General features: G+C 37.6%; 1 pseudogene; it reads left to right on the forward strand.

Moving 5' to 3' along the window:
- Window positions 1–1,036: 1,036 nt before the first annotated feature.
- On the forward strand, window positions 1,037–4,106 carry LOC148026739 (uncharacterized; annotated as a pseudogene).
- Window positions 4,107–22,595: the final 18,489 nt, after the last annotated feature.

Genomic DNA, 22,595 nt, shown 5'->3' on the forward strand with positions numbered 1-22,595 from the left:
TATATATTTTTGGAATCTTGTACTACAAATTTGGACTTCTATACTATAGTCTCGTAATGTTATAATCTTTTTGGGCAATCTTTGAAAGCTTTGTATATTTATAATAAAGTGTGGTTCTAATTATTCTTAAATTTGCAGCCATTGAATTGTGTGTGCTTGTGTGTGTGTCTCTCTCTCCTTTTATGGCCAAAGCATGCCATTACTATATGTCTTCTTTGCCTTAAAATATGCAGCATCTAGATCACAACATTGATGATGCCATAAATCAACCTTCACATGGCACATCACGTATGTCAATAGAGTGCATGAGGATCCTATGTAGGAGTAATCCTAACATGTATGCAAGAACTAAAAGAACAATATTCCAAGGAGTTTGATCCATGAGATGGCATCTTTGACGATGACGATAGCATGGTTGACTTTATTGATGATTGGTATCAAAATGATGGTGTGAGTGATATTCCCGACAATGAGAAATATCTTTGAGAAGAAGCTCCACATAGTATCTATACAGGAAGCCAATTGACACATCTAAGTGCAAGCTTACTTATTCTCAATCTTCAAAATTGATTTGGATGGAGTAATGTATCTGTTACAACGCTATTGAAGTATGTGGCATACTTTTTTTTAGCAAATTCCATTTCATTGTTGTGTGATTATGCTTTTTATTATTTCCTATGCTTGATAGCTTGTGTAATTGACTTACAGGCTACTCTCTGAGAAGTTCCTACCTTCAAGCAATGCCCTCTGTGTAGCATCACATCATGTAGTTTAAAAACTGATAAATAGTCTTGGAATTGACTATAAATCTATACATACATGCCCCAATGACTATATCTTGTAAAGTGGTCAATACAAGGATGATGTGACATGCCCAAAATGTTGAACGTGTCATTATAAAGAAGGCAAAGGTAAGGTTCCTAGAAAGATATTAAGGTGTTTTCCCTTGGCTCCACGTATAAAACATATGTTTCAAAGTTCGAAACTAGCTAAGCTTATGTCTTGGGGAGCAGAGCATAAGAGCAAAGATGGAGTCATGAGAATTCCATCCGATAGTCCTGCATTTGAGCACAATGATTTACGCTGGCCAAATTTTGCAAAAGAACCACACAATATTAAGATGGGCATAGGATTGGATGGTGTGAATCCATTCTCCATGAGATCAAGTAAATGGTCTACTTGAATGGTGGTAGTTATTAACTATAATATGCATCCCTATCTTAGTATTAAGAAGGAGCATTTACTGCTCTCCCTCTTAATTCCAAAAAAATGTCAAGTTAAAGACCTTAATGTTTATTTGGCCCCTCTCATTGATGATCTTCAAGATCTATGGACAGGAATTGATGTTGTGGATATGTACAAAAGTAGTGGTCAAAGACAATTCGTCATTCATGGAATTGTAACATGGACTATCCATGACTTTTCAGGATATGGCTTTTGCTCAGGTACGCGGTTCAACATATACACATTGTCTCGTGTGTTTTCATGATGTTTGTCAAGCAAGTTGTTCAATTATTATTATTATTATTATTTGTAGGGATATCTACCAAGGGTTACAAAAATATCTATCTTCAAGGGTTATAAAGCTTGTCTACCAAGGGTTATAAAGCTTGTCTTGTGTGCGGCGATTGGTTGAGATCAACATATAGCAAAAGTCTCAACAAAAATATCTATCTTCAACATAGACGATTTTTGCCTGCAAATCATCATTTACAAAGCAAGGGACAAGCCATACATTTTAATGGAAAGGTGGAGAATGGGAGATGTCCCATGTGAATGACACCAATGGATTGGTATCAAAAGTGGATTGCTAGACCCGCTATCGATCCGAAGTCAGAAATCATAAGCAGCAATGAGAGTGATGATGTCTAGATGCAAGCTAGAGGAAAACGTTCTTTGGCATTAAGTCCCTCGATGTGGTATGCTTTAGAATATTGGAAGGATTTGAGGATTTGTCATCTTCTTGATCCTATGCATATAATCAAGAACATTGGTCATTCCTTATGGCAACACCTTGTTGGTTTGAAAGACACGATTGCAGCAAGAAATGACTTAATGAACCAAAACTCGAAGCCCAATCTATGGCCACAATTTGATGAAACTACATGCAAGAAACTTATAAGCCCGCCCCATGGGTTCTCACATCAAAAGAGATGCAAACTCTCATCTAACAAATTCAATCTATTCGTATGCCTACAAGGTATGGTGCATCTTGTCGAAACATGTTCATAGTAGATGACATGAGCTTGTCTGGCCTAAAAACACATGATTGGCATAATTTTTTGACGGTAAATCTCTCCCAATATTTGAAAGTAATTTTGAATACCTTCCTTGTTTCGTTCATCGAGCTTATCATGGATTCATATGTGTAGCATGTCCTACCCCTTATTATTGATGGATGCACTACAAGAGGTGTCTGAGATATCATTTACCGTCTCGAGTCACTTACAAGATATTCGTTTGCTTGTAAATTTGCAGTACAAAAACATGTCTAATATATATATTTTCCTCTACAGATGGATTACATCTAAAGAAATTGACAAAGGGTCCATTCCACAAAAGAAGCGTAAATGCATAGAGCTTCTTTGTTTAATGGAGAAGGAGCTTCCAACGTCCTTTTTTGATATCTAGGTTCATGTAGTGGACAAGATAGAGATCATTGGTGTTGTGAGCACTTGATGGATGTTTTGGGTCGAGAGATTTATGGGAGTTTTAAAAAATTATGTACGCCAAAGGGCAAAACCAGAGGGTTCCATGGCCAAGGGATGGGTGCTCGAGGAATGCATGTATTACATCTCTGAATACCTAGAGGAAATTGATGAGGAGGCTCCACGTGCATGTACAATTTAGTCTTCTTCTACCATGCCAGACAAGGTATTGTCTGGTCAAGGAGCCCCTTTCTGACTCAAGGTCCAATAAAAATTGGAGATATCTACTTTCATAGGCTACAATAGCAAATGCATGCAACCGTTTGTTGATGAGTACAATTAAAAACTTGCAAGTAGACGAGTTGGTAGACATAGGAAGAGGATATCAAGACATCAAGCCGATGTAAATGAAGATGAGGATGCACCTTCTTTCATGGATTGAATATACACCCGTATGCAATGGGTGATTAGAAATCATGAGCCTATCTTAGATGAACAGAGAGAGTTTATGATTGGGTGTGAAATACAGGTAACCTTTTTTTAAAAATAGTTTTAAGAATTTAGATTTAAACAAATGGATTTTATATCAGTTACTTTTTTATGGTTTATTTGTTGGTTCAGGGTTGCATGTATACAAAAATGTGGGCTTATGGACAGCATCTAAGGGTGAAGAATATTGATGACTTACGTCTCACTCAAGGTTCCTGTGTTGTTGCCTCTTTCAAGCAAGTATCATATGCAAGTTCAAGAGACACAAATCTTGTCGACAGTGAACTTGGCTATGTGGGAACCATAGTAGGCATTTATGAAGTATCATATCGTATCTTCAAGTAGGTAAATAAAAACACTCTCTTGAATTGTGTAATCATGACATCTAGACTTCTTGAATTCATATATAATTCTAAAGCTTAAATTCATGCATTTTAATAGGTGGTTTTGAAGGTGGATTGGTTTCATGTAGAGTACAAAGGTAGTAATGCCACAATGAGACAAGAGCCATCCGGATTTTGGTTTGTCGATTCCTCTAAGCTAATACATGCTTCAAAGGAGCCATATATTTTTCTAGCTCATGTTGAACATGTGTTCTTCTACAAGAATGTAGATGCTCATCCATGGTGGCAAGTTGTGCATGTCCAACCTAGGTTGTTTGATAGCGATGACATAGTGGCTAATGATCGAGATGAATCGATTTTGCCTTCCGATCAAAATGCATCAACATCAAATAGTCATAGAGTTCTTCTTTTTGATCACGATGACCTTGTTGATGTTCAGAATGACAATGATCCACACTCCAACACTACAGACATCGAAGATAAGAAAACAATGGATGCCAAGTCTACTACGGAAATGAACATCAATACAGGTTTAACAATGGAGGAGATTGAAGAAGTCAACAATGATAATGAAGATGAGATTCTATTGACAATCAATCTCGGAGATGACGACGAGGATTACTAGCATAAGCCAAAAAACCTATGAATCAACCAGTTTTGAGGGATGCTTATTATTTCCAACACTTGGTAATGTATCTAGCTCTTAATATTTCACTATGTGGTCATGATTTTTTTTCCCCATTGTATTCTTACTAACAAGGGAGGGTGGCCGGGGAGTCTCGTGGTGATAGCTAGTGTTGGGGTTCAATTTCCCTTAGACTCTCTCATATGGGATAAGCTTAATGCCTATATCTTTCCTTTCTCTTTTTGTCATGTACTATAGCTGTGATTGCCCACATAGAGCACTTGATGGTGGCTTGGGAGATAGGGCTGGAGTTGGGACCAAATGTACAATTGGACGACCGTCATGAAGAGGGTTTCGTTGGAGGTTCAGATGTGGACTTTGAGTTTGAACAAGTCATCTCCAATGTGGGAGCATGTCAACAAGTTAAGGTAGCTCCAAATGCAAGTGCAGAATGCAGGAAATGTGATCACTTTTGAAGACATGGCGATAACATTTCTGTACCAGTTACCGGCATGGTTTGGTGCATTTTATTCCACCTTGATTGCTTTAGGACAAATAGCACATGAATCCTTCAACTGATGGTGTTGCCCATTTGCGACCTACGTGTGGGAAGATTCTCATTGGAGATAGATCTTTGGTGCCTATTGAGGGATGGAGTGACATGCCACCAGGAGGCCATACCCCGTCGCTTCAGTCTCTCCATGCTAGATAGGCCCATGTGAGGACATCTTAGGATGACCACACTCCATGAGTAGTTCCACACTCTACTTGAAGTGCATTGAGATTGTATCTAGTATGTATACCATTTTGTACCTACCTACTCACTTAGTTTATCATAACACTAGATAGTTGCTTTACTAGACTTGGAAAACTTTCCAAACATTCTATATGTAACTTTTTGGTCTCATAGGCCAACTTGGCCTTTTGTAGACGTTAATATAACTTTCTTTCTTCTTTCTTTATTTCTCTCACACACATACGCACACACACACATTCATATCAAAGCTTCTCACCATGCACGGTCGCGTTGATGGCCCATAAGCATAGACATTACCCCACAAAGCCACTTATGGTTCCATCCTATCCCATACTCTGTCTCTAGTATGCTAATGACATATTTCTTGTCATCCTGGCACTGATCACTTCATTGAAAAACAAGGCCCATTAGTAGTTTTAAATAAACATTATTTATCATTTTTATGTTAATTAATACTTACCCCCACGGAATGTGGATGTGTGGTATATAGGAGTAGCATAACAATCCCATCCGACGTCGAAAGGCAATGCTTGCTCCTGATTAGTCAATGGAATTGTCGCGCGCAATGTAGTAGGTAACACCTAGGGTGTTGATACAAGGGCGTAGTGGAACTCCAGCTATAGATAGCAGTGGTTGAGATTGCTGGGCTCCGTCATTGCCTATTAAGTGATCAAGTGATGTGCTGCTCTATCGACGTCTACATGCAATAGAAAAATAAGACAGTGAATTTCTAATCATTGAAAAACACACTTAACTTGATGTGTTGTTGTCGTAAAGGATATACCTCTATGTCTCCTGAGTAATAGGAGGTGCATCAAGAGGTACGGACTGACTTGATGGTCCTGGAAAAGGTATAGGAGACCTGATGTATACACAGGCATCAAGGAGACATTAAGATTTTTAGATTACTATTTTTATTGTTTGAGATGCTTTCTATTTTATTGTTTGAGATGCTTAATGATACGCTCTAGCGATACCTCGAGTTGAAGAGGTGTCTCCTCCCATAGGTGGTTGAGACGACATGCCAATGTCCTCCCCAGTAACTCAATCGTAGCGTCCAATGCTCCATCGGACAACTCCTCGTAGTCCACCATGGCCACATGTAAATCATCACGTGACAGTCCACCAACTCGTACATGGTCTTTATGGTCACCAGCCCTAGCCTCACTCTACGGCCAAGATCACTCATAGTGCCTGCATATTAGAACAACCATTAATAAAAAATAAAATACATTGCTCTCTTCCATTAAAATTAATAAAATACTATGCGATAGCATGCTGGATACTATAGGGCAACACTTGTATTGAGTGCTTATTGCTCATTTGATATGCTTATGTGATACTAATTTGATGCTAACATATTGATAAGTGTTTGGTCCTTGCTTGGAGTTTCTTTCTAAGCTATGTTTCTCACTTATTTATCCGCTCAAGTATATTCCTATGGCTACTTGATGCTTCTCGAGTACCTTGGATGCTACATTGCTATTTAATGTATAAAGCGCTTAATTATTTTTTTATTGTGTACAGTTCGGAGAGCAAAGGCTATTTTTTGTACGATCCTCGTACTCAAAATATTTATGTCAATGGAGATGCCATTTTTGTTGAAAATGCTGCTTTTTTTGAGGATCTTAGTTTGAGATGCCAACCACTTATGAGTCTAGTGATGTCTTTGAGGGTCTTTTGCCACTTGTATTGGGATCCAAGCTTGCTGCAAATGGAAAAATAGATGTATTACAACAAGCTGTTGTTGCTCCACCTGCCCTAGATCAGCCCTTGATTGATCATGTTTTGCCTCCACTAGTGGACTAAGTAGTTGAGCAAGAAAGGGATGCTATAAATACATCAAAACAATCGTGAGATGGTTGTTACTAGCTAGCAAGAAGGCTATTGTCACTAAATGAGTTTTAAACTCAAGTGCAAGGCTAGTGGTTCAATTGATAGGTACTATGCACTTGATCTTGAAAACTCTACCTTCCTGATCTTGAAAACTCTACCTTTCTCATCACCATGCTTGCAAAAGAGACTGACTTGATATATTGAGAAACCTTCCCTTTTTCCATTAAAATAGCTCCAATAGCATTTGTTCCCATTGCAAGATTCACATAGAAGCATTTCTTCCAATTTGGAGTGTGAAAATTATCCAAGTTTCCCAATACCTCTTTCACCCACCACGGAAACACCTCACATTCCATCCACACAAATGCCCAAGTTTGAAATCAATTTCAAATGTTGATTCCTCTTCCTCATCCATTTCATCTAAAACAAAATTTTAGCTTTTATTTTCTTCCTCCTCTTCCCTTTCATTCGGCAAAGCAAACAAAAAACAGATGAGAGTAACGAAGGCGATAGCCCAAAGGACATCGAAGAGTAAAACTAGAGGGGGTGATTGGTCTAATTGAGAGTAGTCTCTATGCCTTTTTCTCATCATGCTTATCTAGTGGATCTTCGTTGCTTCGAGTATCTCCCTTTGTTGCTCTCCCTTCCATTAATCAAAAGTGCACAATGTGAAGAGGAACCACGGGCTCCCTTCGATTAATGAAAAGTGTGCAATGTGAAGAGAAACCCTGGGCTTGGGTTTATGTTAAAATAACACTTCGTCAGTATATGAGCATTGCTTGAGCGATGGTCTTCCTCATTTAAGTGAGGGAAGCATTTAAAAATTCAAATGCCAACGGTGTCATGCCGCTATGCGCACACCGGATAAAAAAATCTAGAGTGTGGCTTCCTTTTAGATTTAGAGAGCCAATGCCACTTTAGGCATTAGTGTTAGTGTTCATGCTTCAAAATATTAGAAATTTTTTGGACAAGTTTTTAGCCAATTTTTGATATTCTAGATATTATCTCTTGTAAAAATCCATAAAACTATAGACAACTTCTAGATTAGGATGACACGTAAAAGAAAGCATATAGCTTTCAGCTAATTTCAGAGGATTTTATGTAAAAAGAGAGATTGACGAAATCGTACGATGCGCGATTGCTGTTTTTAGGCAGTGAACAACACTCTAAAGTGGGAGATGAAGAATGAGTGATCTGGTAGAATTCTGGGCAGGCGTCCTTGTATTTAACCCCCGTTTCAAGCCAATGGAAGCATCAGATTGGTGATTTGAGCAGCATAGAGGAAGGTATTATTTTGTACACGTTTTTATCTATTAGAGTTATATCTTCTCATAATGCTGAAAGAAATTGGCACGCTTCATCTCTGCTAGTATTCTTCTGCATTTTCTAATTCTTTTTTTTGAATATTGTTCTACGTCTTCAATTTCTTTGAACCCCTTCTCTTCCGTCTACTCCTCTCCCTGCTATCTCTTATCTTTAAGAACTTGTCTTGAAACCTTCAACCCTTCTCTTATCTCTATCATCTTTGGAGTCTAAGCTCTTGAACCCCATACGTTCTTCTCTTGTCAAACCCCAGCGGTGACCTTCAACCCTACGCGTTGCGACATTGGTCAACCCGACATGAAGGTTGGTGTAAGAGAACTCCAAGATGGGGGATTCGTCAGGAGATAGTCTACAACAATTGGTGCGATACTACAACGGACTCATCAACAACAAATCCAAATGTTACAACAACAAAAACAAAGGCAAGATGAAGAGAAGATTGATTCCATAGCTATCAAGGCCCTAGAAGAAATTGGACGTGAATTAAAAGAATTTAATGGTTAAAATGTATCTGTTTTCATTCGTTTGTATGTTGAGAAAATGCTCTTCTTTGGTGTACTGCAACATGCATGGAGCCGTTATTTTGCCAGACTAGCCAAGCATGGTCTTCAAGGAAGAATCCATGGTCTTTTCCAACAAGATGCAGATTGGGCTGCATTCTAAAAATCCCTACACGAAGAATTCTCCTTATAAGACTCTGGTGTTATGACGAAGAAAAGTTTCATTGAATGGGTTGAAAAACCCAACAAAGGTTTAGCTGCAAACAGCTCTATACCATGAGTTTGAAAGTAAATTTGGACAACTTGATGCTAAAGACCAACAAAGTATGGAAGGCCAGAAGATTGAATTATTCCTTAAGATTGCAGATCCCATTCTGCAAGAGAAGCTCGCTGATCGCCTAGAAGATGCTACCTCTAAATCAGGAGTCAAGACTGCATGGACAGATGTTACTGATGAAGTTAACATGATTTCTTGAAGAGAGCGAATGCGACTAAGATTGGGCTCTACTTCAACTTCAACAACTCCATTGATGGAGCTTGTTCCACCTTCAAAATCCCCTATTCCTTTGACTAATCAACCAACTCTTTCTTCTTCTGTTCCTTCTAAAAATGATGTAATGGATGAACTCATTAAAAGCATGCGTGACCTTCATCAGAATCTTACAAAAATTAGTTCCAAGGTGGAGAAGCTGGATGTCAAAGATGAAGAGCGAGGACGATCATCAACTCAAAGACCCATGAGAGAAGGCTTTAAGAGGCACTGTATTTGGTGTGATAGCCAAAAACATGACAAGAGGGAGTGTTCTGCCTTCCGTGAGACTGAAGCACATAAGATCGTCTTTTGGAAAGATGGAAAATTAATATAGCTGAAATTGGTCTTCCACTAGAGCCAAATTTTGGCAATGGTGGAATGAAGAAAAGATTAGAAGATTTAGATGTAATGAATGCATACGCAGTAATCGATGCAGCTACCTATGGGCTGCAAATTGAGCCAACTAAATCAAGTTTGAAAACATGTAAAGCTAATATGCAAGCTAAAGTATGGATGCAAGCACTAGATCAAATGGAACGTGGTAAAATAGCCAAAGAAGATTTGGCTAACACCAGTCAGTACATTCGACAAATAAGTGGTTGAAAAGAACCGGTAGATTCTTTTTCTGCCTTTGTACATTTGGCTAACGTCAATCATAAAGAAGTCTTGATTGAAGAAAAGTGAAGAAGAGAAGATGAACCAGGGCCTTCCTCTTCTGGCCCTCCGAAATGTGTAACTAGAAGAACATCTGAATAACCAAAGCTTGCTGAAAATATAATCCTAGATCAAGAGATGGAAGATGCACCACAAACAAAGAAGACCGAAGGAAAGAAGAAAGACAAGCAGCAAGGCTACAAATTGCAGTCTGACATAGAATTTGCAATCGATCTCAAACGAGTCCTAGAAGAATGAATTCTAGGAAGCAAAATTGAATTCACCTTAGGTGAAATTATTGGAATTGCCAAATGTGAATTCCATGATATAATTATTAATGTAATCAAAAGGAAAAGACAATATGTTGGTGATGAAGTTGAAGAAACAATGCATGATTTTTTGCAATCTCTTCAAGTTTTTGTACAGGATGAAGAAAATATGATTTCACAAGGAATTCATCTTGAAGTAGTTAAAGAATTAATTGCAGCAATTGAAGCTGAAGATAAAGAAAGCATGAATGCAAAAATTAAAGAAGTGAAAGCTGAAAATGTAATGGTTGGTGGGTCCAAATCAGTTGGGTAGCCCACCTCTCAAAAAGAAGGCCGTCTACAGCACATGCATGAGGAGGAAGAGGCTCGGTTCATTCCAAGTAGTCACTACTCCCATACACATTGGGCAAGAGCAACAATGGAGACAGTCGTCAAAATTGGAGAAAAAAAACACCATGTATTGCACTCTTAGACCATGGCTCAGAGATAAACGTCATGGCAAGGAGTCTCTATGAAAGTGGCGGATTGCCCATAGATGTTGATCTAGGATGGTGAATGAGAGCTGCAAACAACTCTTCTGGAGAGTTATATGCTGCATGTCCTAATGTGTAGATAACTATTGGAGACATAAAAGACAAATTTCACTTTTTTATTCAAGACTCTTGTAGTTACCCTATCATTCTTGGGCAACCTTATATTTCTGAAACCCGCTTGGAAACAAAAGCTCTTGATGATGATTCTTCCTATGCTCAAATCCGAAGCAAGGATAATGAATGAGCTGTCCAATTTCTTACTGTGTGTGCGAACCATCATCGAAATAGTGATCGACTGCGTGATTATCCTGTGCCTCCTAATGCCCAAGAATTCAAGGATTTTCGGGTTCCATTGCTGTAAAAGGAGGCTATGCTAGTGCGTCATGTAAAAAGATTGAACCTCCTTATGCTACAGAAACTGTCTCTAGCAAATCTGTATGTATGTACAACCAATAGTATGGGCTGTTATAAGTCTCTTCCAGCCATGACTAAAGCTAAAAGAAAATATTTATGTCATGTAAAAAGGGAGCTGAATACTTATGATATGATAGCTGAAAATGAAGATATTTCAGGCTTTATTTGGACTGATTACTACTAACACATTGGTTGAAATATATGTAACTACTCATGCAAAAAATCAGGCTGAAAATCAGTCCATAGAAGTATGTACATTGGATTTTTATCAAACAATTCAAGAATTTGTTGAGCAGGAAGACATTGGTTTACTCAACAAGGCTAAAGCGCAAGTGGAGACAAAATACAAGATAGTGGATAAGAAAGTCAAACTTGTGGCAGTCCCACTGCCTCCTGAAAGTGAAGGGCTCACTGATAAGGCAGGAAATCAGTCAAGTCTTCATGATCCTTCCAACATTGGTCACAAGTTCACACTTGAAAGTATAAAAGAGCTCAAAATAGGTGAAAATTCTTTCCTTTCGCCGGCTGAAAAATACTCTTTTATGCAAATATTTTTGAAACATAGAAAAGCTTTTGCATTTCAACCAAGTGAAATAGGATGTGTGGATCCAATTATTGTGGCTCCTATGGTCATTTTTATGGTCCCACATGTGCCTTGGAACCTTAAGCCCATTCCCGTTCTAAGGGCGCATTTGCCCAAATTATTGGAACTTCTAAATGAGAAGATCAAAATGAAGATTTTAGAACCTTCTTTAGCACCTTACTCAAATCGATGGTAAAAATGGATCTTTACAATTCATCCAAGATCTACAGCCTGTTAATCGTGTCACAATCTGGAATGTTGGTTCAAGTCCAATTGTTGATGAGTTTGCTGAAGCTTTTGCAAGTAGAGAAATTTATTCTATGGGCGATCTATATTCAGGATATGACCAATTTTAGCTTTCATTAGAAAGCTGAGACATTACCACAATGAAGACACCTCTTGGATTGGTTCACATGTGTACTCTACCACAAGGTGCAACAAACTCCGTAGCGCCCATATGATGAATGCCATGCACAAAGTCATAAGGGACTTTATTCCACAACTTACTCTTCCATTTCTTGATGATGTACCTATCAAGGGATGTAAAATCAATGAAAAGAATGAGGAGCTTGACAAAGATGACTGTAGGACATTTGTAGTTAACCATATGTATGATTGTGATAGGATTTTGACAAGGCTAGAAGAGGTACATCTTACCCTTTCTGGAGCTAAGTCATTTTTTGGAGTAGAAGAAGTCCTAGTGGTTGGACATCTGTGTGGCCCCTACGGACGTAAACCTTCACCAATCAAGATAGATGCCATTAGCAGAATGCAAGAAAAATGCAAAAATATCTCAAAGGTGAGAAGATTTCTTGGCGCATGTGTATTCTATCTCATATGGATACCACATTTTGCTCATATTGCCGAAAATCTTTATCAATTATTAAGAAAAGGCCAAATATTCTCTTGGAATAAAGAGCATATTCTTACTATGCATAAATTAAAGAAGCTGTTAATTTCAGCCTCCACTCTCAAAAAGGGTGATTATTCAAATGGTCAACCCATCATCCTTAGTGTGGATACAAGTCCCATTGGGATAGGATGGGCTATTGGCCAATAAGACCATGAAGGTAATAGGTATGGAATTTATTTTGGAGCAAAGGTTCTCAATGAACGTCAAAGAAGGTATGCACAAGTAAAAAGGGAATTGTGGGGAGTTGTAACAGCATTAAAGTGTGATCGTGAACACTTTATAGGTGCTTCTGTAGTGGTAGAAACTGATTTTCTTCCACTCTTGGACACGATTGCCAACTGCACTATATTCGACATTGCTATGCTAAGATGGATTGCATATATTAAATCTCTTAACCCTAAATTAAAGCATATTGCAGGAAAAGTGAATCCAGTTGTTGACATGCTATCATGTGCAAGATATGACAATGAAGAAGAGTTGATGAAAAAAGATGAAGCTAAAGAATCTATACTTGCTGAATTTCATTCCATGGCTATTGAAAATACATTTTCAGTTACTACATATACTGGTCCAAAGCTAAAAACAACAGGGTGGTCAACTAGAAGCCATCATGCTCATTGCATTGCTCAAGTTCTAGTTCATTTCCTTGAAGAAGATTGGCTGAAGATCGGCCAATATTTGATCGCAATGAAGAAGAAGGAGACTTGGATTGATGAGGAGTTCAAGCATATCAAGAGGAAAGCTTATGTCTTTTTTCTTAAAGAAAGACATCTATGGAAGCACACAAAGAAGAAGAAAGGAGCGCTTGTTTGAGTTTTAGGTAACAAAAGATCGCAACAATAGGTAATTAAGGAATTTCGTGAAAGCTTATGGGCTGGCCATAGAGGCATATGGGGAACCTTTAGTAAAGTCAAAGAAAAATATTGGTGGCAAAACATGTATCAGGACATAGCACATTTTGTTGAAATCTGTTATGTGTATCAGATGTATTCTATGGTCAAGCATTGAGATGGGTTACAACCGACTTATCCCTTGTCTATACGTTATAGATGGGTTATTGATCTTGTAACCATGCCTACACGAATATGGAATATGTGGTATTTAGTGCTTGCAAGAGAGGATGTGACCAATCAAGTTGAAGGCAAAGCCTTAACAACCAAATCCACTTAACCTATTTGTCATTTTTTGCTTGAAGAAGTGTTTTGTAGATATGGTTGTGTGGGTAAAGTAACTACAGATAGAGGAGAGTTGGATGCTGATGAGGCACACAACTTCTTTGCTCAATTAGGTATTAGGTTGCCTTTAACATCAGCCTACAATCCTAAAGGCAATGGAAAGAGTAAGAGAGGTCATCAACCTATTCTCAAAGCTCTAGCAAAGTCTTATAGAGGAAAGATCAAAGAATGGCCTAAAATGCTATCTTTTACATTATGGGCTGACCGGACTACTCACAGTTCAATGACTAGCTATATGCCAGCTGAACTTATGCATGGACAACAACCAATTATGCTGAAGAATCTATTCTCACATGGAGTCTTCTACCTTGGGAGGAAGGCATCAATATAGAAGAGTTGCTGACTTTGTGCATAGGCAGCTAGAAAGAAGGCCTAAAGATGTTAAAGTAGTTATTGAGATGCTAAAGACACCAAAACTAAAGAATAAAAGAAGATTTGATAGGCGACATTGACTTCAGCCAAGAGCTATTCAAGAAAATGATTGGGTGCTTGTCTATGACAACAGTTTAGACAATCAATACAGTGCTTCTACGAAGATGGTAAAGCGTTGTTTTGGCCCATATGTGGTAAAGGTCATTCATGACAATGCCACATATTCATTGGCTGAATTGGATGGGACCAGCATAAAGATATCCATAGCTGGAAAAAGAATTAAGCTCTTCAAACGAAGAAAAAGTTCAACATATGAGTTAGAAGACTTGGATATAATTCAAGAGCATGAAGACATAGAGGAAGAATAAAGGGTAGAAGATGAAGACATTGACATGGCGGAAGATACTTCTTCTAACACTGCAAATCCGTAAGACTTTGGCACATGCCAGAGGATGTACAGATTAGGAGGGGGTGGAATGTCGTGCCGCTACGCGCACACCATGTAAAAAAATCTAGAGTGTAGCTTCCTTTTAGATTTAGAGAGCCAATGCCACTTTAGGCATTAGTGTTAGTGTCCATGGTTCAAAATATTAGATTTTTTTTGGACAAGTTTTTAGTCAATTTTTGATATTCTAGATATTATCTCTTGTAAAAATCCATAAAACTATAGACAACTTCTAGATTAGGATGACATGTAAAAGAAAGCATATAGCTTTCAGCCAAATTGAGAGGATTTTATGTAAAAAGAGAGATTGATGCTATCACTGTTTTTAGGTAGTGAACAATACTCCAAAGTGGGAGATGAAGAAGGAGTGATTTGGCAGAATTCTGGTCAGGTATCCTAGTATTTAACCCCCGTTTCAGAGCCAATGGAAGCATTAGATTGGCGATTTGAGTAGCATAGAGGAATGTATTATTTTATACACTTTTTTTGTCTATTAGAGTTATATCTTCTTATAATGCTGAAATAAATTGACAGGCTTCATCTCTGTTAGTATTTTTCTACATTTTATAATTCTTTTTTTTTTAGTATTGTTCTACGTCTTCAATTTCTTCAAACCCCTTCTCTTCCGTCTACTTCTCTCCCTAAATCTACATTCACCCTACTGTCTCTTATCTTCAAGAACTTGGCTTGAAACCTTCAACCCTTCTCTTATCTCTACCATCTCTAGAGTCTAAGCTCTTAGACCCCTATACATTCTTCTCTTGCCAAACCCCTATGGTGACCTTCAACCTTACGCGCTACGACAACGGATGTGACTAGTAGTGCATATAACATGAATATAGGATACTAAACATGCTTATATTATCGGGGGGTTCACTATATATATATCCTCTATATCGCGTACGTTTAAGGCTTATTTATAAATATCCTTATTTGTGATTTTTCCTTAAATAAAACACAATCCTTTTTTATTCAATCTATAAGTAAGTCCTTTATATGATACCTTTCTATATGTAAAAAATGTATAAAGATGGTATTTAAAAGCCCCTTATTATAAACTCATGTGATACAAAAATATATTCACTAGTGTCCCCCCTTCCCCCCCTTGAGCTTGTGGTCTAGATGTAGAAATGGTCACTAAAGCACACCAGTGTTACTCAACCAACTTAAAACCCACAACTTTTATTGTAAGTAAGGTAAAAAATTGTGAAGCTACTAGGGTATTTTGCCATCTTTACAAAATTTAAAAATAGCTCTACTTCAAGTACACTTGACAACATGGAGAGCTGAAAAGAGGTGTGGCATGTCTTAATAATACTAAGTTTTTGATGTCGTGGCCTAATGTTAGTTATTAAGTGGAGTGTACGGTTTGATAGTTAGGGTTTTGAATTTAAAAACTTAGATTGGATATTGAAATTTCTAAATCAAAACGCAAAAATTCTTGTGCCATGTAGCTTGCCTTATTCTCTTATTGGCAGTCTTTGGGATTTTCACATCTTTATGTGCTATATGCAATTTGTATAAAGAAAGTGGAAAGTAACCCACATGCAATTGCTAAGATATATTTATTCGAAACATGATGGAGGTCTTGTTATTTTGAAATATGCACTAGTAAGAACATTGACGATCGAGTGATGACAATGGAGTTGCTTGATCATTTCTAAGGAGTTTACTAGATACCCTCGAAGTGCCCACATGTGTAAAGCTTGAAATCCACGAGTCTGTTTCCTTGAGAAGAGAACTTGGATTTAGTGCCAAAATTTGAAAAACAATCCCAATTTTGAGTCTGAAAAGCTACACTAAAACCTCAAGTTCTTTGAGAAGAGATTGGAATGGTATAGTGCTCCACATGTCGTAAGTGCATCCTTATTATGAAGAGTAAATTTATTTCTACCAAATTACTCTTCGTGTCCTTAGGGTATCCTTATTACAAAGAGAAAATTTTCCCCTGCAAATAGATTTTTAATGTGCCAAAGGGGTTACAGGATACAGGGATCAAACACACTCGACCCACTATGCTACGATTGGTTTGGCATGAAGAGTAAATTTATTTCTAGCCATTTGGTGAAAGGTTTGTCTTCCCTTGGAAGGGTGTGGTGCAACCTTCAAGATTAGAGCTTCGCTTCGCATGCAACCCACGTAACGGCCTGCTCTGAACGCTCTTGGGTTAGGGATCTAGAGCGGCGGAGTTGAAGAGATTAATGCGGATGTCGCCGAAGAACTCGATGTAGCCGCCGATGAGATCGGGGAAGGAGAGATTGCTATTCTGGCAGGTGGCGATGATGGACGTCTGGAGGAAAATGCCGACGTCGCGGCAGAGGAAGCAGGTGGGGAACGCGCACACCGGCCCGCACACGTTGGCGGCCGCCGTGCCGGACGTACCCGCAGTGTTGCAGTAGCTAGACCAAGGCACGCACGACGTGCAGCACTCGTCCTCCTCCCCCGACCCCTGCAGGTCGCTCGCCAGCGCCTGGGAGTCTACCAGGCTCGGGCTCGCCTCGCTCGTCTCGCACACCACGTCGTACCCCTCCACCACCCGCAACTGTGCCTTAATCGCCGCCAATATAATTAGCATTAGCCCTAGTAACTGCATGAAACGGCCGATCAGTACCGCTACTTCCATTCTCTCTCTCTCTCTCTCTCTCTCTCTCTCTCTCTCTCTCTCTCTCTCTCTCTCTCTCTGTCTGTGCGGCGTGCGGCGCAACGAGCGCACTCCAGACGTCCCCCGCCTTCACATACACGCCCTCCCTTCAATCATTGATCGATCTTCGTTCCGTGCGGCGGACATCACCAGATAAGGCTTCCTTGGAAGCTGCGAATCGGTAACAAGCAATGTCGCAAGCGAGCCACTGCAGATAACAGTCTATCTCGTTTTACAAGACCTAACCGCTTACAAAGGAGGTGAGATGTGAGCCATTGTAAGTGTGGGTGGTGTCATTTGTGTGTGTCAGTTCAACCCATATGCCTCACATCCCTTGAGCCACAGGAGCACCTTCCGAGAGCCCCGTTTCCCACAAGCATGGCACATATTGCCTTCGTGTTTCACCCATCAAATGACACCAACAGCTTGGTAACTTTTGCAAATAAGTACAAGTCACTACACACAAAATATTAGCTATTCTTGTTTTTTGAGCATTTTAAAAAGGCAGCGAGTTCAAACCCTATGCCCCACATCCCTTGAGGCATAATAAAATATCTATTAGCATCTAAAAGACATAGGCTATCAAAAGGTAAAGTAGAACCAAATTACAACTAAATGACATACACTATCAATACAAAGTTATGGACAGTTCTCCTTGGAGATACAATTCCATTTGACATTATCAATATCATTCTAATAGACAAAACATCCATTAAAAGTTGATACACACATTGTTATTAAGTTTGTTTATCTTATTACTATGAAAGTAAGATGCTATTTATTCAATTTGTAAATTTCATTTGTCTCTTTGTCGCATGATAGCAACTTGTACATGTACAAATGTAGGACATTTGTTGCACACCAAAAGACAAATGGCATATAACTATTGTGCTTGTAATTCTAGTGAGTAGATTATTAGCTGAAGCTATGCAAATGCAATTATTTTTATTTATTAGTGAAGAGTATTTTGGTGTGTTGGATTAATTATATTGGGTGCTACTATAATCTTATCGGGAAAAAGTATGTTGTTCATCCTAGAAAAGCAAAAATTCAAAAAGGTTGTTTTTTAAATTCTTCATATTAAAACTTAGAAATACAGATCCATAAATACATGCATGAAGGAGGTGCTCACTCGTGCATGGGAGAAGATCACACCTATTCTCTCATAGTGTACCTTTTGTTTCTATTTTTCGTTGTGCTCTCAAAGTTTTTATTCAATTTTCTGTTAATTAAATGCAATAGGGAATAACACAAGCAAAGAAGTCCATTAACAACATGGCTTTCTTTAAACACATAACACCCAACTTGAAAATCTCCCCTAATGTAAGAAAAGACAATACCTCTCCTAAAATATAACAAAAAGAAAAAGTAGACTTTTCACAAGGACTAATACGTTTGAACCAATCAAAAGAAAAAACAATGAACCATGATAGTCTTTCGAGAAACCTTGAAAATAACGTACTTAGAATATATGCTAACCTTATGTGTAACATATGTCTTTATTATCCTCTCATCATTATATTTTTCCAACAAGTCACACTACAAAATATAATGTTTTACTAGTTTTCAAATAACAACCATTAGATTATTACGAGTGAAGCCAAAACAAAATACTATGAAGCTACTTTAAGATATATAACGTACTGAGAATATATGCTAACCTTATGTGTAACGCCTATCTTTATTATCCTCTCATCATTATATTCTTCCAACACGTCACACTATAAAATATAATGTGTTACTCGTTCTCAAATAACAACCATTAGATTATTATGAGTGAAGCCAAAATAGAACACTATGAAGCTACTTTCAAATCACCGAATCCATTCTTATCCAATGTCATGGATTCTTGTCCAATATCCACACATCCAAAGGAGGTGGAAAATGGCCATAGTGCATAACCCAATGCTAGTCATAACATCAAAGTTGATATGTAACACTATGTAGATAAGAATGTAACATTCACCAATACTCTTTTTAGTGGCCACTTCATAATCATACACATGTGTGTATATCTATTATTTGTTTCTCTTCCTCAATCTTAATCCTTTACATGTCTTCTTTCTCATATTTCTCTCTATAACCCCTGCATCATTTCTCTCTATTTCTACCCTAACTCATATTTTCTTTCTCACTATTATTTTCTCTCCTTTATTCTAGCTATTTCTTCTCTTGTCCCCCTCTCTTCCAATATTCTCTCTCTCTCTCTCTCTCTCTCTCTATATATATATATATATATATATATATATATATATATATATATATATATATATATATATATATATATATATATATATATATATATGAAATTTGTGATCCTCATCTTATACTTATGTCTTCACCATCCTCCTCCCCCCTCCATTTCGTGCGACAATGATTCCCATTCTCAATTCAGCCCAAACACCCAAGACTTCCATACAAGCAATGATCACTTCCTATCCGAACATTACTTATTTTGTGGTGTGTCAAGTATATTTATTTTATTTAAAAAGCTCCCAGAATTTGAAGTAAAGTGGTAAATATTTTTTATCTTGTCAGGTCATGCATGAATATAAAAGAGAGAGAGAGAGACTATGGGTGTGTGGTGCTATGTGTAAACCATGAATTGAAATGGATAATATCTCACATTTAAAATTTTTATTTTTATTCATTTTTTAATGTTTAGAATTTTGAAAGAATTCTATTGTCCTTCTCTACAAAATATAGCTAGTCACTCATAATTATTCATGTCTATCTCATGGATTCAATAGGAGATATTTTAAATCCCTTTTCTATACCTTTTTTAGAGATAGAGGGGTATCATTTCATGGGGATATTCTTAGGCTAAACAAGACAATTGTATATTTAAAACATGATAAATTTACATATAAGGCATTTCTAAATTAGGCCCTAAACTCATGTGATAATAGGACTTACATGTATGAACTTATTGATACTAGGGTTTTTCATTGTATTATTGATTATTGATTGATTAAATGTTGTTAGCAATGTCAACATTTTTTGTGAGATTTTGGCAAAAGATAAAATTACTAAGCTAAGAATGAACCTTAAAGTTTTTTAACCTAATATATTCATACTTCGATGTAAACATACAACCACAAAATGGTTGGACATAATTGAGATCTCTACATGAAGAAAGACCTTATGCTTTCAAAGAGATCCTTCTTATTATGTCTATTCTTATTATGTTAGATTATGATGTTATGAACCTAGTAAATGAGGATTACTTGTTATGTCTACTCATTCTATTGTCAGATGTATGGTGTATTTATCTCCTTAACATCCTATTGTCAAATGTGTGGCACACATCTCTCCTTAATATCCCCTTCCTTAGATAGAAATGCGGAAATCCATGCAAGGGATTTGCGAGTTAATCTTGTGGAAATTGTCTATTCCATGCTCTCTTTCTCTCTTTAGTTGAATTAGTTCAAGCCATGGAGGTAAATGTTAATGCTTTTTGGTTAGTACAAGCCATGGAAGTAAAACACATGAGCATGCCCATAAAAAAGAAAGTGTGTCTAACCCTTCGATTGGATTGAATACTCATGTCTAAGGTTTTTTAAATTTTGTGAAAAATATAGTGCTCAAATGGTATATATTCCTCTCTCTCTCTCTCTCTCTCTTAGCTCTAGCCCAAAATTTTACTTTGATCTCTTGCCTACATAGTACTATCTATCGAGTGATTTGTTCATTTGAGATTATTTTTTATTGAGCTTTCTCAGTAACTCATTAAAAACTTAGGTATATTCAAGTACAACCTCATAATATAGTCCCTAATATAGTGTTAGTTTCACACACACACACACACACACACACACACACACACACACACACACACACACGCACACACACACGTGTTAGTTTCACACACACACACACACACACACACACACACGCACACGCACGCGCGCGCGCGCGCGCGCACGCGCGCACACACACACACACACACACACACACACACAGAGGATGCATCATTACGTACTCAACTACATAACCTCAATGCTATACAAATAAAATACAAAAGCTAAGAACCTCTCCTAAATTCTTCATTTATCACACATGAAGAACTACAAGCATCATATCAAAATAATAATAAGCATATGAGGATAGTAAGAAGATAGCACTATAGGCCCAATTTTATGCAGTCCATACATGCACAAAAATATGCATAGAATTCAATATATGCATGCACAAACAACCGAGAGTCTAGAAACTTTTTCCAATATATTTCCCAACACTTCCTCATATAGTACCCCCGTATGATAGGTGAGGATTGGCCCAAAACAATTTTCCTCAAGGATCACATGAGACCTCCTCTATACATATGGGATTTGTACTCATAGACTAGCATATTTTCTAATAGAGTCATTCTATGATCCTTCTCCCCTTAAAGTTGGCTCTTTAGTTTCCCTATAGATCCTAACATGGAGATAATGCCTATAGGTTTCATGCTCTTCTTCTCGTTGTCCCCAATGTTTCTCTCTTTTTTCTTCATCATCCCCTCTTTATCAACATCTTATGTCCCATTTTATGATTTGCTTCTGATTGCCTTTTCCATTCTATCCTCTTCATGGCTCCTTGGTAGCCTATTGTCATCCTCATATTTTTCAAATTCTCTTGTTAGCTTCTCTTTATCCACATAGTCCATGTGCTCTTTCCAAGTATGATTTTCGTGCTTTTGATATGCCTTCTCTAACTCCTATTCATATGCAAACTAGGCACTTAGTGCCTAGTTCCCTCCCAGCGCTTCGTGCTAGGGTTGGCGCTATTCACCAAATTTTGAACCACCACTCCTCTTACTATTGGTTAGCACATTTCACATCTTGATGCACATCTTACATGGCAATATGATCAATGGCCAATTGAGTCCCTAAAAAACAAACCATGAGAGATCCTAAAACCATTGTGAAGCACTTGTATTATTAATAGTTAATGTATTGCATTTCCATGTCAATTATTAAAACGATAACTTGATTATTAAAAATACAAAAATACACTTGTATATTGTAATGATTCAACATATGAAATAAAGAAATAAATAACATTATTTATCCCAACCATACAATATGAAAGATGAATGAAGAAAAAGTGATTTTGAAATGTATGTGATGCCAGGAGGCATATTCCACGGTGGATTTCGTGAGGTTTTACGGTGGATTCCGTAAACTTAGATGACCGGGGCTCATACGCAAAGAGGATTCTTTGTGCGAGAAGTTGATGGGGACGCCTGTCCTTTTCGGGCGTTTCATTAATTTAGTGTGTACATGGGTGATTCCATAGCGGGTGATTCCGCAAAATGCATATTAAATTAATAAACGTTTATGAGTTTAGAGTGCGCACTCGTAATAAATTAAGGTTAGGATTTATTTCTAACCAATTGATTTATTTATGTAGCTGAAGACTGCTAGGTATTCACTTTTGTCGGTTTAATTGTGTTATTTTACTAACGATTGTGAATGCTTTAGTTGATGTGTAGAGATAG

The sequence above is a fragment of the Lygodium microphyllum genome, chromosome 13 (genome assembly GCF_053477565.2).
Source record: "Lygodium microphyllum isolate KBCC chromosome 13, Lygodium_microphyllum_v1.1.10, whole genome shotgun sequence".
NCBI lineage: Eukaryota > Viridiplantae > Streptophyta > Polypodiopsida > Schizaeales > Lygodiaceae > Lygodium > Lygodium microphyllum.